Consider the following 15,251-nt stretch of genomic DNA (forward strand, 5'->3'; position numbering starts at 1 on the left):
CACGACTCCCACTCACCTATACACACTGAGGCCCTTACCTCCAATAGGATGGCCTATAGATGGAGCTGAATGCCCACCCCCCCACCCCATTGCACTCCCCCACCCCCCTACTCCCCTACCGCCACCCCCTCACCCCCTTCACCCCCTCACCCCCCCTTCACCCCCTCACCCCACTGAAGGGCCGGAGATTTGCCCTCCAGCTAGGTGCTATTGGAAGGTGATAGAAGTGTAAAGAGGCAGGTGGTCTCCTCCTCCTCAGAGGAGGAGAGGCGAGTTCTCCAAGAACTGTGGTACAAAGGGTCTCTTTCTCTTTTGTTCTCAGCCTTCAACTGAGCAGGCCACTCTGCCATCATGGAGTGAAAAGTCCAAACACACGTACCAAGCTTTTCTCTCTACACGCTGATGGATGGCAGGCACTCCTCATAGTAACAGAGGGCCACTGATGCAGATGATTGTGGGGAAAATGAAAAAAAAAAGCTGGAAGGGCTGGAAAGGCAAAAGACACCTTTGGTTAAAAAGAATGGAGAAGGTCAGAAACGGAAAAGAAGAAGAAGAAGAAGAAGAAGAAGAAGAAGAAGAAGAAGAAGAAGAAGAAGAGAAAGAAAGAAAGAAAGAAAGAAAGAAAGAAAGAAAGAAAGAAAGACAAACCAAAGGGTCTTTGGAGAAAAATGTCCCAATGGAGGACACCTCCAGAGTTGCTCAGACACATTCAGCTTTTCCAGTCAGTATAAGACAGGTCCCCACTCAAAATGTCCTAGCCAGCCACCATGTGGGGCTCCTCAACCAGTAATGACGGCTGCCATGCCATCAGGTGGAGCTGTCACTCTGGTCAGAAAGCAAGGCAAGTGGTGTTTAGATGGATCTAGAACAGTGGTTCTCAACCTGTGGGTTGAGACCCCTTTTGGGGGGAGCCCTGTGATCCTTGTGAAAACAGTGGGGAAACTACAGTTCTGAAGTAACAACAAAATGATTTTATGCTTGGGAGGTTACCACAACATGAACTATGTTAAAGGGTCCTGGCATTAGGGAGGAAACACTGGTGCAGAACAGTGTCCGCCCTGCTGTGAGCTGAGTGCCCCTCTTCTGGCAGAATCCTAGCCATTCCCTGATGCCGACCCTGTCCAGGTGCCATGACTGCATGGTAATGGGGACATTTGTCTCTTGGGTAGCTACGGGGTGTAGCTAGAATCTTGCATTTCTGTCTAAGTGGGGCCTCTGGAATACACTGCCCTGAAGTCTGGACCTAATGAAGAAAATAATTGGGTATTATATCTAACTACAACTAAGAACCCCAACAAGATTATGCTAGTCCTAGAGATGACCTGTTCCAAGGCAGAAGCAGGCTGTCAGTCTACTCAGCCCCAAATAGATGGCCGTACATTAATGCTTATAGGAGGCCAGATGACAGCTGCCTCTGTCACCTTCATAAGCAAAGAGAGTCCTTTCTTCATCTATCCCTCACCTGACACAGACCATGTAGGTGTAGATTTTTCTTAGCCTAGTGTTCCTTGTGACCTTAGGGGTGAGAGGTAGTTCTTTGCCCTTTCCCTCCACCCCCTTACACACACACACACACACACACACACACACACACACACACACACACACACACACGAGCGTGCGCGCGTGTTTTGCCAGCTTGTATGTCTGTGCATACAAGTGCCCATGACGGCCAGCAGAGGGCAGCAGATCCCTGGACCAGAGATTCTAAATAGAAGGTGGGACTCAAACCCAGGTCTTCTGGAAGAGCAGCCAGTGCTTTCAACTGAAGAGTCGTTGTCTGGTCTCTCTCATCTTATGTGTACTGATCAAAAAGATCAATTACCTTGAGAGTGAAAATCTGGCAGTAGGCCAGGCGCGATGGCACACGCCTTTAATCTTAGCACTTGGGAGACAGAGGCAGGCAGATTTCTGTGAGTTAAAGGCCAGCCTGCTCTACAAAGTGAGTCCAGGACAGTCAGGGCTATTAAATAGAGAAACCCTGTCTTGAAAAAAAACAAAAGAAGGAGAAGAAGAAGAAGAAGAAGAAGAAGAAGAAGAAGAAGAAGAAGAAGAAGAAAAGTAGGTGGGACTGCTCAGACCCACCAGCTATTTAAATAACACAGAGGCTTATTAATATTTAAAGTCTTAGGCAATTCACTAGGCAGACTCTCTGCCAGCTCATCTAACTTACCCTGACTATTCAACCCCGTGACCTGGCACATGGGGTCTTCTCTACCTCTCTGCCCACCCCCACCCCCAAACATTTGTTTCTTTCCATGTCACCCATTCGCACCTCTGAACTTCTCCCAGAGTCCCTTTCTCTGCCCAGAAGTTCCGCCCTCCATTTCCTGCTCAGCTATCGGCAGCCGGGGGCCAGATCTTCCACTGCATTGCAATGAATGTCCAGGTGGTGATCCCAGCGCAGTCACACTGCGCAGCAGGCTTTGGCTGTCCGGTTGTCAGGACATCCACAAGTCTGGAGACTCCCCTAGTCCCTTCTAGTAGATTCCTTGGTCGGCTTGGACTAGTCAGAATGCTGTCCTGAGGTGTGAGGTAGGGGCGGTAGCTGACAAGCCAAGCGGAAATTATTTTGATAGTGAATTTTTTAAATTAAATCCCAAACCAGCTCCTCTAAGCAGTTCCCTCTCCCCCTCTCCTCTCTTTTCTCTTCTCCCCTTTCTCCTTTCCTTCCTCTCTTCATCCCTTACAGTGAACACAAACAGCCTTGATAACCTGGCTATGTCCTGGCCTCTAGCCAGCAACATCGTGAGTCATCTGTGTCGGGATATCAGGAGCCCAGCTGGCTGGGAGGAACACTATTACAGGAGAGTGAACAAAGTGCAAAAGTCCTTTATTCAAAGCCAGTCAGGATGCCGAGTCCCCTGTCTACCTCACCCAGTCCCCACTCCACCTGGGGGGTGCTCGGTTGGGGAGGGGGAGTGTCACAGATTTCCTGGTCCTCCATCTAGAGCAGGGGTTCTCGACCTTCCTAACGCTGCTGCGACCCTTTCATACAGTTCCTCATGCTGCGGTGACCCCCAACCATAGCATTATTGTCATTGCTGCTTCCTCACTGTAAGTTTGCTCCTGTTATGAATCCTAACGTAAAACCGGTCTTTTCCAATGGTCTTAGGGACCCTTGTCAAAGTGTCCTTTGACCCCCAAAGGGATGCATGTAGTTTATTGCCACTAACACTTGTGCTGAAATTTGGTTGTACCATTAACACTTGTGATGAAATTTGGTTGCCAGCATAGTGGTAGTGGGATGTGGAGTCTCCAAGAGGAATTAATGTCTTTTCTTGAAAGAATGGGCCAGTTCTTTGACTTTTCCCTGTGCCCACAGCTGCTCACAACTCTCATGTGTACTCCCCTCCATGTGACGTCTCCAGATTCTTATTATACAGTTGAGGCCCTCACCAGTGACAACCATCAGATCTTGGAATTCCCTGCCCCCAGAACTATGAGTTAAATAAACCTCCATTGTCAATTACCTACCTAGGAATTCTATTACAGCCACAGAGAGAATGAGGTAAGACAAGTGTTGAGCTGGGATTTGAACCAAGGCCTCCCAGAATCCAGAGTCCCATGTGTTAACAGTTAGGCATTGCCATCGGCCTGCCCTCAGAGACCTAGCAGCTGCTTACGTCACCCTCCGCTGACAGGCTCCACAGCTGTGGTGCATAAAAGGGCCCCAGCCATGCTCATCTCTCTCATCGCTTCCCCTCATTCCCTCTCTCTGTCTCTTTGTTTTCCTGTCTCCCTGTCTGTCTGCCTCTATCTCTCCCTCATTCCCTACTCCAAAATGGCCATTTTCTCTCCTCTCCTTACCCATATCTGTTGTATGGCATAATTTCTCAGCGGCACACTTTGGCACGGGCCTGTCAAAGGTACCCCAACCCCTGGCTTCTTTATCCTAACACCACGCACCACCCATTTTTATGCCCTCCCCGGGACCACATTCATGGCGAGCACCATCAACATTATCACCGCCTTCACCAAATCACTTCACACTGGGACCCCTGGCATCTCCTATACCACCAACCACTAACAACCAACGCCACCATCTCTACTGTGGGCCACCTTATCGGTGGGCCACCATTAGCGTGGTCATCACCGCCTCCTGCCACTGTCATAACCACAACCACTGCCATTTCCAGCAGCAGCAGCGCTGTGTTCACCAACACCACCAACACCATCCCTACCATAGCTACCACTACCTCCTCTACCATCCCCGACACCATCACAACTACAACCAGGGTTACTCTCCTTGTACCCTCACCCCATCAGTATCGCCAACCATCAGCAGCAGCACGTCCATCAACACCACCACTGGTGCCACCTCCAGCTTATCACCAACTAGTGTCACTAGTTATCCACAACAACCCCAATTATCCCCACGAACACCCCTACCACAATTATCATCACTGCTTCCGTTCCAGTGCCGTCACTGCCACTGAGTCACAAAATGCTTTCCAAGACCTTTAGAATAGTGATGGGGTTCCTTCCACTCTATCGACGGCCACTTAGCTGTTGAACAACTTTTCTAACAGTGAGTTCCCACTCCTTCCACTGTAAATCCTCCTCTGGTGGTTACTCCTGTGACTCCCGTGGGGGAGCATGGCTGGGATAGTAAACCAGCATCTGTGCCGGTGAGGGGCACACCAAACATCTGGGAACAACGGGCTCGGGACAAGTAACGAGGCGAGATGGATCACCTCACCCAAACGGTCCACCACTATGAGTTCCGGGGTCACCGTGATCTAGAGTCCAACCTGCTTTTGCCTCTACGTGGGTCCATAACCGAGTCAGCCCCTCCTCCTTCCTCTCTGGAATTGGCTGGCGATCTCTTCTTGCAGGACAATGTAGATAGAAGGCACTGATCACATCTGCGAGATCGGACGTGTACCACTTTGTTGCATGCTGGAAGGACGGGAAAACCTGGTTGAGACGCTGGGTTAGCCACAAAGCCACTGAGAGCCCCCCGGAGACTGTCTCTGCCACTGAAAATTGACTGGTTAGTGTGGCCAATGCTGTGATTTAGGCCTGGCCACTTGCAGTCACCTCTATTACCCACCCCACAGCAGGTCTGTCCACCCACATTCTTCTTCCTGGTCCTCTAGCTGTCCCTTGAAGTCTAGCCAAGACTTCTGACGCTAGCTGGTAGCTTTGAGGAAAGCTGTGAAGACAGGATCTGGCCTCCTTAGGTCTTGTTTGTGGCACTGCCCTTGAGCCCTGGGCTCCAGCTTTGGGGCTTCCCTGATGTGGAGAGGAATTGCGGGTGCAGGGGGGCTCTGTTGGCTTTGGAAGAATTGGAATCTGAGGGAATGGGCTATAACTGTGTGCCCCACAGCAGCGAAGAGCCCATGGAGCATACCATCCTCGGCTGGCCCACCTCCAGGGCATGCTGTGGAGAGAGTTAGAAGAAAGGCCTGGAAGGGAGGACCCCACATTAGGAAGACCTCCCAAGGCAGGAGGAGCTGGTGCTTTGAGTTTCTAAGCAGCTGTGTGACGGGAGAGAGGGCACGGGGCAGCAAGCAACATTATGTGTGGTAGGAAGACCTCAGTATTGAAGTCAGAGAGACCCAAAGACAGGCCTTTCCAAACACAAGAGGGCACCTAATTGTTTTCTTTTCTTTTTGTTCTTTTCTTTTCTTTTTTTGGTTTTTAAAAGCTTATTTATTTATTTATTTTTGGTTTTTTGAGACAGGGTTTCTCTGTGTAGCCTTGGCTATCCTAGACTTGCTTTGTAGACGAAGCTGGCCTCGAACCCACAGTGATCTGCCTGCTTCTGCCTCCCAAGTGTGAGATTAAAGGCGTGTGCCACCCGGCTCCTATTGCTTTCTATAACGTACTCCCCATTTAATAAGCCACTCCCTCCCCTGGGAAGACAGGCGTTCCACTCCTCAGAAACAAAAGATGGATACCACTGCTCTTCAAACGAGCACGACTCCCTCCCTGAGTTTCCTGTGTACTAAACGACCACATGGAAATCAGGAGACAAGCAGTGCAAGTGGTGAGCTCACCTCTCACTCACCACAGCCCCTTGGGGATAGAGATGATTCAGTCCAGGATATAAGTCTGGGTAAGTCTGAGGTTTAGGCTGGACCAAGGCCACACAGGCAGCAAGTGGAAGAACAGGATTTGGACCCAAAATCTTAGGCCTGTTCCCAACACCTAAGTTCATCCTGGGGCAGAGCTGGAGTTTAAGGGTGTGAACATGGTGGCAGTGACGTTTTAGGATGGGTGGAAAGGGAGAAAAACTGGTGTCTTCCCAGCTCTAGATCCTGGCTTTCAGTGTCACTTGTCCCTTACTAATTTCTGAAGTGCTGCCATCAAATCCTACTTTATTATTTTTTTAATGTGTATGGATGTTTTGCCTGCACGTATGTTCATGTACCATATACATGATTGCTGTCCTTGGAGGCCGGAAGAGGGCATCTGATCCCATGAAGCCAGATTTGTCCTTATGTAGATGCTGAGAACTGAACTAGAAGTTTCTAGAAGAGCTGCAAGTGCTCTTGACCACTGAGTCATCTCCTTAGCCTCCCAAAGTCCTGCTATAATCCATCTTTGTCACCTAGCCTGGGACACAGCATGCCATTATCCCCCAGTAGATTTAAACTGGATGTGCTTACCAAGTATCTGAGAAGTCCTCCTTTGTTCACTTCTGTCCCCAGCACAGGCCGGGCACACGGGGCCTGGCACATGGGGCCTAGCACATGGGGCAGGGCACACAGGGCTGGGCACAGAGGGCCAGGCAGACGGGGCTGAGCACACAGGGCTGGGAACACAGGGCTGGGCACATGGGCCTGGGCACACAGGGCTGGGCACACAGGGCTGGGCACACAGGGCTGGGCACACAGGGCTGGGCACACAGGGCTGGGCACACAGGGCCTGGGGTTGTGCATTGGTTGGCTCTCTGTGCCCCCAGAGTTCCCGTAAGAGAAGAACCTTCTCTGAGAAGCTCCCCACCTCAACTCCCTCTTCGGCTCTACTATATCAAAAACGGACCTCCCAGTTTTCTCACCTCCATGGACAACTTAATGTCCCTAAGTCACCACTCATCTGGAACCTGATTCGAATATCAACTTAATGTCCTTTTAACACATTGTGCTCTGGCAGCCATCCAAGGTAGGCTCTACCACCTTTCCCCAGTCACTCTGAGTTCTAACAGCATGGAGCTGTTCCTGGAGCCAGGAGCCTTCCAGCCAGGACAGTGGGGTGGCTTGCCTTACATGTGGAAGGACCTAGTTTTGTTGGCTCCAAAGCCTGGACTTTTCATTCCTTGCCATCTCTTAGAAGCTAAAAGTATGTGTTCCATTCAAGCAACAAATATTTAATACTAAGCCTCTTTTGCAGTCTAGCATGAAGGGTAATGTTTATGATGGCTTTGTGCATTCTGCACATGTGTGCGCGTGTGCGCACGCGCACACACACACACACACACACACACACACACACACACACACACTACAATGCACTAAGCTCTTACTAATGGACATTATACTCATCCCAGTGACCTAGTGGCTGCCCTCCAGGAATTCAGAGCTGGAGCAGACATTATTTTTATTGTTAAATTGCCATATCATAGAGTGCATCAGTCAAGGTCTAGTTATATTAACAGAATTTGAAAAGGAGACACATAAGTTGAGTTGAAATTGTTAACTCAGTAGCTAAAGGGTCACAAAGAAAACAATGGAGAAGAACCTTTACTCGAGAGGCCTGCAGGAAGAGACAGAAGTCACTAGAAGGAAGCTCGGGAGGAAGCCCCCAGGGCATAGCAGCCAACCCTTGAGAAGGGAGCTAAGTACATGGTGCTGGTACCACTGAGGATGGGGGCAGTTCTGCAAGCCTTGGGGAATAGGAAGCCTGGACCCGGCTGCTGCTTCACCTAAGATGCTGGGTGATGCACAGGGAGACCACATAGAAGTCCTCAGGAAGTGAACAGGAAGGACCAAGTGTCTCACCACTCATCAAACTGACAGATGAATAGTCCCTCCTCCCCGAAATCTGATGCCACTGTCTCTCTTGAGCATGTGTACAAATCTGATGTGGAGCCTGCGGTGGACAGAGCAAAACAATGTCCCTTGCAAGTCCCAGCCCATGATGCTCTGTTCAAGCTGCTGTACCAAAACCACCATGCAGCAGGTGACACATATGTGTCTCCTTCCCATGGTTCTGGGGGCTAGGAAGTCCAAGATCAAGGTACCAGCAGCACTGCCTGCCTCCTGGCTTGCAGATGGCAGCCTTCTCATTGCCTTATCAAATGGGAGAGAGGGGAATGATGATGGGGGATGAGGAGGAAAGAGGAAGAAGAAGAGGAAGAGGAAGGGAAAGGAGAGGACCAGAGAGAAAGCTGTACTCCATGTCTTAAAGCAGTACTAATGACATGCATATGACACAATTGCCACCTAAAGCCCTCACCCCCTCCCCTCCAAATTCATCCTGCTGCTGTTTAGGCTTCAACACAGGAGTCTGATGGTTGTTGGCAAGGTGGGGACAGTCATAAATGTTCATTTCATAGCACAGACCCCATGTCATGGTGGAATGAAGGGCTGTGTGTATCGGGGGAGGATGTTATTTTTGAATCTGCAGAGCTGAAAGTTCCCCCGGAAGACTCCAGGCGGAGATGTTTAACAGGCTTTGCACTATGTTGCACTGGGGAGCATATTTGTGTGTGGGTGCCAGGTTGTCCCATATTGCCCATCCAACAGATGTCTTGGTCTCTTTTAGATTATTCTAACCAAAATACAAGAGACAAGCTAACTTTGTAAAGCACAGGTGTTTGTTGCACTCACTATTTCCACATCAAAAGCTGTGATCGTTTGAATAAGAGTGCCTCCCCACCCCATAGGGCCATATGTTTGAACTCCAAGGAGTAGAACTCTTTGAAAGGATTAGAAGGATTAGGAGGCGTGGCCTTGTTGGGAGAAGTGTGTCGATAGGAGTGGGTTTGGAGGTTTCAAAAGCCCATGTCAGGTCCAGCTCCACCCCCCCCCACCTCCACCCCCCCATCTCTGCCTTCAGATCAGGATGTAGCTCTCAGCTACTGACTGACCCAGCACCATCTTCTCCCTCCCCTTGCCCCTCCCCCTCCCCCCTTCCCCTCCCCCCCACCCCCCGGGCCCCGCGACATGATGATAATAATGGGCTAAAGCCTCTGAAACTGTAAGCCAGCCCCAATTAAATGCTTTCTTTTATAAGAGTTGCTGTGGCCATGGTGTCTCTTCACAGTGACTAAGACGGGTGGCAGCTTCAGTGGTGTGGCCTCTGGTGAAGTGTGGTGGGAGAGAGACATCACGTGAGTGAATTAGGGGTTGGGTGTCTCTGATAGACTTAGACTCTTGACCAACTTTTTTTTTTTCCTTAGCAGTACTGGGGATTAAAGCAAAGGCCTCACTCACGTTAGGCAAGCATTCTACCACTGAAGAATAATCCAAAACTTACTCTTAAAAAAAAAAATCAGGGTCCCTGGCTAGAGAGATGGCTCAGAGGCTAAGAGCCCTGGCTGTTCTGTCAAAGATTCTGAATTCAATTCCCAGCAACCACATGGTGGCTCATAAACATCTATAATGAGATCTGGTGCCCTCTTTTAGCCTGCTGGCTCTCATGCAGGCCAGAATAATGTATAATAATAACAAATAAAGTTAAATCTTAAAAAAAAAAGATTATATTTTTAAAAATTCAGAGTCCCAAGAAAGCTGCCTTAATCCCTTCCTAGGGCAGCACCACAATGCCCTTAGGATCTTCTACAGGCCCCATCTCTTGAAGGTCTCATTTCTTCCACGTGACCACACTGGAGACCTGGCTCTAACATCAAACTCTCACAAAACAAACTAAATCACAGCAGTGTACACATATAGTCACATTTTTGTTTTCTAGATTTATTGTCCATGCCCCAGCCTGCTCTTCCTAACATAAGCTCAGAGATTTCTCTCTTAAAAAGATTTGCATCCTTTTCAAGTATCCAAACACCCTGAGGGCTCCAGAGACCGGAAAGACTTCAATCAGCCATTGCAATTATGTGTCACCATCAGCCCATCAGTAATGGGAAACGGTTTCACTGTCTAACACCATTCCTGCAGTCTTTCCTGCCAACATCCTTTGATTTCTAAGCCAAACAGCCAGTCAGGGTCACAAAGACCCAAGGAGCACTAACTTTCACCTAAGGGTTGTCCAGAACCAGTCCTCCCTTCCCACCTTGTGTGGGCGCTCACCCTCCATGCAGCTGTGACATGTTATCCTGCATGCGGGGAGCCACATCTGGCTGGGTAGACCAGCGCGGACCGCCTAAAGCCAGAATGGTATCTGTAAAAGAAATTTTTATTCTACAATCTCAATTGTTGTCTCAGGGGCTTCCTGCCTCCTACTCCTAACCTAGGCCTAGTCCTGGAAGCTTCTAGCCTCCAAGCAGTCTAACCTAGGCGCTATACCAGGCTGGCCTTGAACTCAGATCTATTTGCCTCTGTCTCCTGGAATAAAGGCGTGTTTGTATTCCGGCCAGATCACACAGACCTAGAAGGTCTTTGGACGCCATCTCCTGCCAGAGCAGCCATGCCCTGAATTAACATTCCTCCTTGTCAGGAGCCCCAGGTCTGGCCACCACAACTCCTCTCCACTTCCTTCCACGCTTGTCGCCTTGCTGTTTGCTCCTAATGAAATGAATCCAGGCTCTGTGAGCTTCCCCCACCCAAGCAGGAAGTTATGCCAACTTGCAGAGTGCCTACTATTCCTCACACGCCGTGTCCTAGAAATCCACACAGTCTCTCTCCCAGGTGGCAATCTAGTGCGGCGCTGGGAAGGCACTGAGGGAAATGCTCTGCTTATCTGCGTTGGCCTCCTGTGAACTAGGGTAGCACACAGAGATCACATCTCCAGGCATAGCCCTGGCCTCACTCAGCCCAACAGGAGTTGGTTCCTGGGGGGCACCAGGGGTCCACCCAGGAAGCCACTGCCATTTTTGAGATCCCTGGGATTGAATTCCTGGTTGTAAAGAAGCCAAACGAAGTAGCTAAACAACTTGGAAGACCAGAAATACAGCTGGGAGGGCTGTACAACATGGGAGAGCCCACCTTCATTCACACCGGAGAAAGGAAGCAGCTGGCAAAGGAACTTGCTTTCATTGGCTGTATCTGCCAGTGTTCGGGTAAAAGTCCTAGTACCGAGCTAAGCCTGGATGGCATTTGCCATGGAGGTAGCTACTGATGGTTCTAGCATACCTGTGCATGGATGAGAAGCTCCCTCCTTGTGGCTCCCAGCTAAGCAGGACCATCCTCAGCACAAGGTCTAGGGAGCCACGTGAGAACATCACGTGGCTGGAGATGTGGCTGCTCAGGGATATGACTGGGCCCTTTCCTGGCCCTGGAAGATTTGTATAGCACACGCTAAGGTCCAGGGGAGCTAGCAGCTCTGCTCCTCAGCCAGGCCCCTCTGCTGTCATGCAGACCCTGGTGGTGGACATCCAGCATGATGACGTCCAACTGGCTCACCTTTCAGGTGGACTCTGTCTCCTTCTGTGTCATGGAAGCACAAAGAATCTGTCCTTCATCACTCTTTCCCTCTTGGTTATTCTTCCGCCAAGCCTTTCTGGTGTCTTGACCTGGACCACGCCCAGGTGATAGGATCAAAGACCCTCTTCCAGGGCCACCAATTGCAAATCTTTCTTGGAGAGGGCAGGACAGGGTCATGGGAGCTCTCCTGGTTAAGGTCTTTGCATCCCACAGATACCCTGAGAGATGCTCAAATCTTTCCATCTCCCTTGTGAAGGGCCATGGAGGTGGGGATGCTCTTGGTTGCAAGTCTTTCTAGTCAAGGCATCTTGAAGCCTACACACACACACACACACACACACACACACACACACACACACACACAGAGGGAGAGAGAGAGAGAGAGAGAGAGAGAGAGAGAGAGAGAGAGAGAATGAGCATTCTGATTTGCTAGGAACTTGAAGGCTTTGCTTTCCTGGCTATTCCTGAAGCCAGGAAAGTCTTGTCTGAGGCTAACTGGCCCCTGAGCCTGGGCCAGGATGAACTTTGCCCTTTATAGACTTCATTAACATTTTTGGCTCCTTGTCAGTCTTCTGATCTCCCAGTTTCTCCTCTTGGGAGTTCTGTTCTGGGGTTTTGCTATCTTCCCCAAATGGGAACGGCAGGCCAAAATCACACACGCGCATGCGCGCGCTCTCGCGCGCGCGCGCACACACACACACACACACACACACACACCCCAAAACAAAATGAAAACCCCACATTTTAATATGGGAAAAGCATCCTAGGATCACAGAATGCTGGCTTGCTTCTGGTCACAGGGCAGAGACTTGGAGAGGGGACTGTCCATCAAGGTCTGCTCCTTTGGGAGCTGGGTTTCTTTAGTCAATGGACTGTTCTCCCCTCATATCAGATTACCTAGCTTCCAGGTCAGAAAAAGCTCTAGTTGAGACCTGCTCTTCCCAGAATGCAAGGCCAACGGGGGAGCCTCTCACAAACCGCAGTACTGAAAAGGTCAGGGCCATGGCCGCCCCGCTGAAAATCGGTTTCTACTTGCCAGACTGTGCACCTGGGAGGCTACAGGGCCTCTGTCACAGTGACAATTGGCCTCACCCTGGGGCATGGGGTAATCGAGTACCCGGAGACCAAGGAGGCAAGGTGGGACCTGCAGCAGTAAGGCTAGACATGGCGGTAGACAAAGAGTCCAGGACAGCCAAGGCTACACAGAGAAACCCTGTCTCGAGAAACAAACAAACAAACAAAACAAAAAAACAAAATAAAGTCACGGGTGATAAAGAAGTGGCAATTGAGAGAGAGCCCTGGAGCCAAGGAAGGAAGTGATGGGTAGAGGAGTGGAGAAACGGGGACAAAAGGCAGGGGCAAGGTCCCCTCAGAGCCCTTCTGAGAGAGACAGGATGCAGGGGACAGAGGCAGGACGGAGCGGGCGTGGGCTTTGCTGCCCCGGGAGCTCTTCGGAAGACAGGGAGAAGAAGGCAAGCAGAAACAGGAACTGGGAGCCAGTCCTATCTGACAGCAGCATTCACACCCAGACAGCAGAGAGCTTGGGTGTTCCTTTAAAGAATCTCCGCAGGGGTTGCCCTCATGTGCCAAGCCACCTAACGAGTGAACGTCAATGGTCTAATCAAGATGCCTGTCAACAAGGCGTTTGTTCCTCCAGCCTGTCATCTCGACAGCTAGCTTGGCAGTATCACTGAGCGGAGGAGGGCCAGGCCTCAGCGTTGGCAGAGGAACTGACAGGCTCAGCCTATCTGATAAAAGTAAGCAAGTCAGCTTATTATGACATAGACATGTGCTAGATGTGTGTCCCCTCACGGAGAGGGTGACAGTCGCACAACTCTGTAACTACAATAAAGTCATGGAATTATATACACTTTGTATGGGTGAATTTTGTCATATAAAAATTCTATCTCAATGAAGGGCTTTTTTTTTTAAAGGTCTGTCGAGATGGTCAGCAGTTAAGAGCACTTGCTCCTCTGGCAGAGGACCAGTTTTGGTACCTATATGGTGACTCATAACCATCTATAACTACAGTTCCAGAGAATCCACCTTCCTCTTCTGGCCTCTATAGGCACTATACACATATAATGCCACAAACACACAGGCACACACTCACACCAGTAAAATTTTATAATTTAAAAAAAATAATGAAAGAAATTTGTTTGCTTTGGGGAGGGAGTCGTTTCTAGACTGGGTTTCTCTGTGTAGTCCTGGCTATCCTGAAACTCACTCTGTAGGCTAGGCTGGCCTCGAACTCGGAGATCTGCCAGCCTCTGTCTCTGGGATTAAAGGCATGCACCACCCCTCTGGCTTGTTTGCTTTTTTTTTTTTTTTTAAGTTCTTTTGAATGGTTTTTTTATGGCTGGAGAGATAGCTCAGAGGTTAAGAGCACTTTCTGTTCTTCCAAAGGCCCTGAGTTCAATTCCCAGCAACTGTACAGTGGCTCACAACCATCCATAATGAGATCCAGTGTCATCTTCTGGCAGGCAGAATACCGTACAAATAATAAATGAATAAATCTGTTTTTAAAAAGTTTTTTCATATAATATATTTTGTTCATGCTTTTCCCTCCCCCCGAGTCCTCCAATGTCCTCCCCGCCTCTCTGTTTACCCAACTCCATGACCTTGCTCTCGTTAAAAAACAAAAAAGAAACAACGAAACACACACACACAAATAACTCAACAAAAATATAAACCAAAAGACCAATAAAACAAAACAAAACAAAAATGCCCAAACAAAGCAAAATGAGATGAGGTCCTAGCTAACTCTAGATGTAGAATCCCACCTCTCCTCACATTATGCCATGTCATCCAGGGAGGCTCATGAGGGAGGAAGAGTTGACAAGTGAAGGGGGCAAAGACTTACTACACCACTAACAGCCAATAATCTGCAGCTCTACCTATACCCAATGTTGGCAACAGAGCTCTGGCTGAAGACCAGGGCCAGCTTGGCTTTTATTACTGTGGATCGAAGTTCAGACACCCCGCCAGCCCCAGCACCTGGTAACCCATGGAGCAAAGCAGTGGGCACCAAGCAAATGTTTGTTGAAAAGATGGAAAGAAGGCTATAGGTGGAAGAGAGATTTGTTTTTAATATCATAACTTTAAGAAAACACGTATGGAAAGAGATTAAGCAGAGACCCCCTTAGATAGGAGCTGACCCTTAATTCCATTCGTGTGCCTTCCCTGAGCGTCTGTAAAGTGCTACTGTAAGCACTGTGAAGCACAGCCATAACTATGTTAAAGAAATTGATCTCAACAGACCATGTCGCAAGGGAGAGAAGGGAAGGGGAGAGCAAAAACCAGAAAGCTTGCTGGGAACCAGGCTCCAAGCAAGGCCTTGTATCCCTTGGCCTCGTGCTGTCTCCACTGACACCATGCCAAGGAAAAGTCTCATGCTAGTTCGCTGATGAGGACAACCAGTCTAACGGGCATGACATGCTGATATGAGGCCGACTCGAGACTTGAGCCTCGTGGTAAAAACGCAAGCGCTTTTCATAAATTCCCGATAAGCCGAGATCTAAAGATGGAGTGACGCAAATAGGATCTGCTGGCCACGTCTCCTTACAAGTGGCAGGCAAAGTAATGGGTAGGGACGTGAGCTTCAGACAAAGAAATCTCAATAATTACTAAGGATGTGGCCTGGAATGTGTTGCTACTTTCTTCAGGCCTCAATTTCCTCCTCTATACAATGGTGATAATAATAGTGTCGCTCTCATAAGGCTCCTATGAACACAAAGTGAAATAGCGTCTATAAAGCAC

This window comes from Acomys minous (genome assembly GCF_964271855.1).
Source record: "Acomys minous genome assembly, chromosome: 6".
Lineage (NCBI taxonomy): Eukaryota > Metazoa > Chordata > Mammalia > Rodentia > Muridae > Acomys > Acomys minous.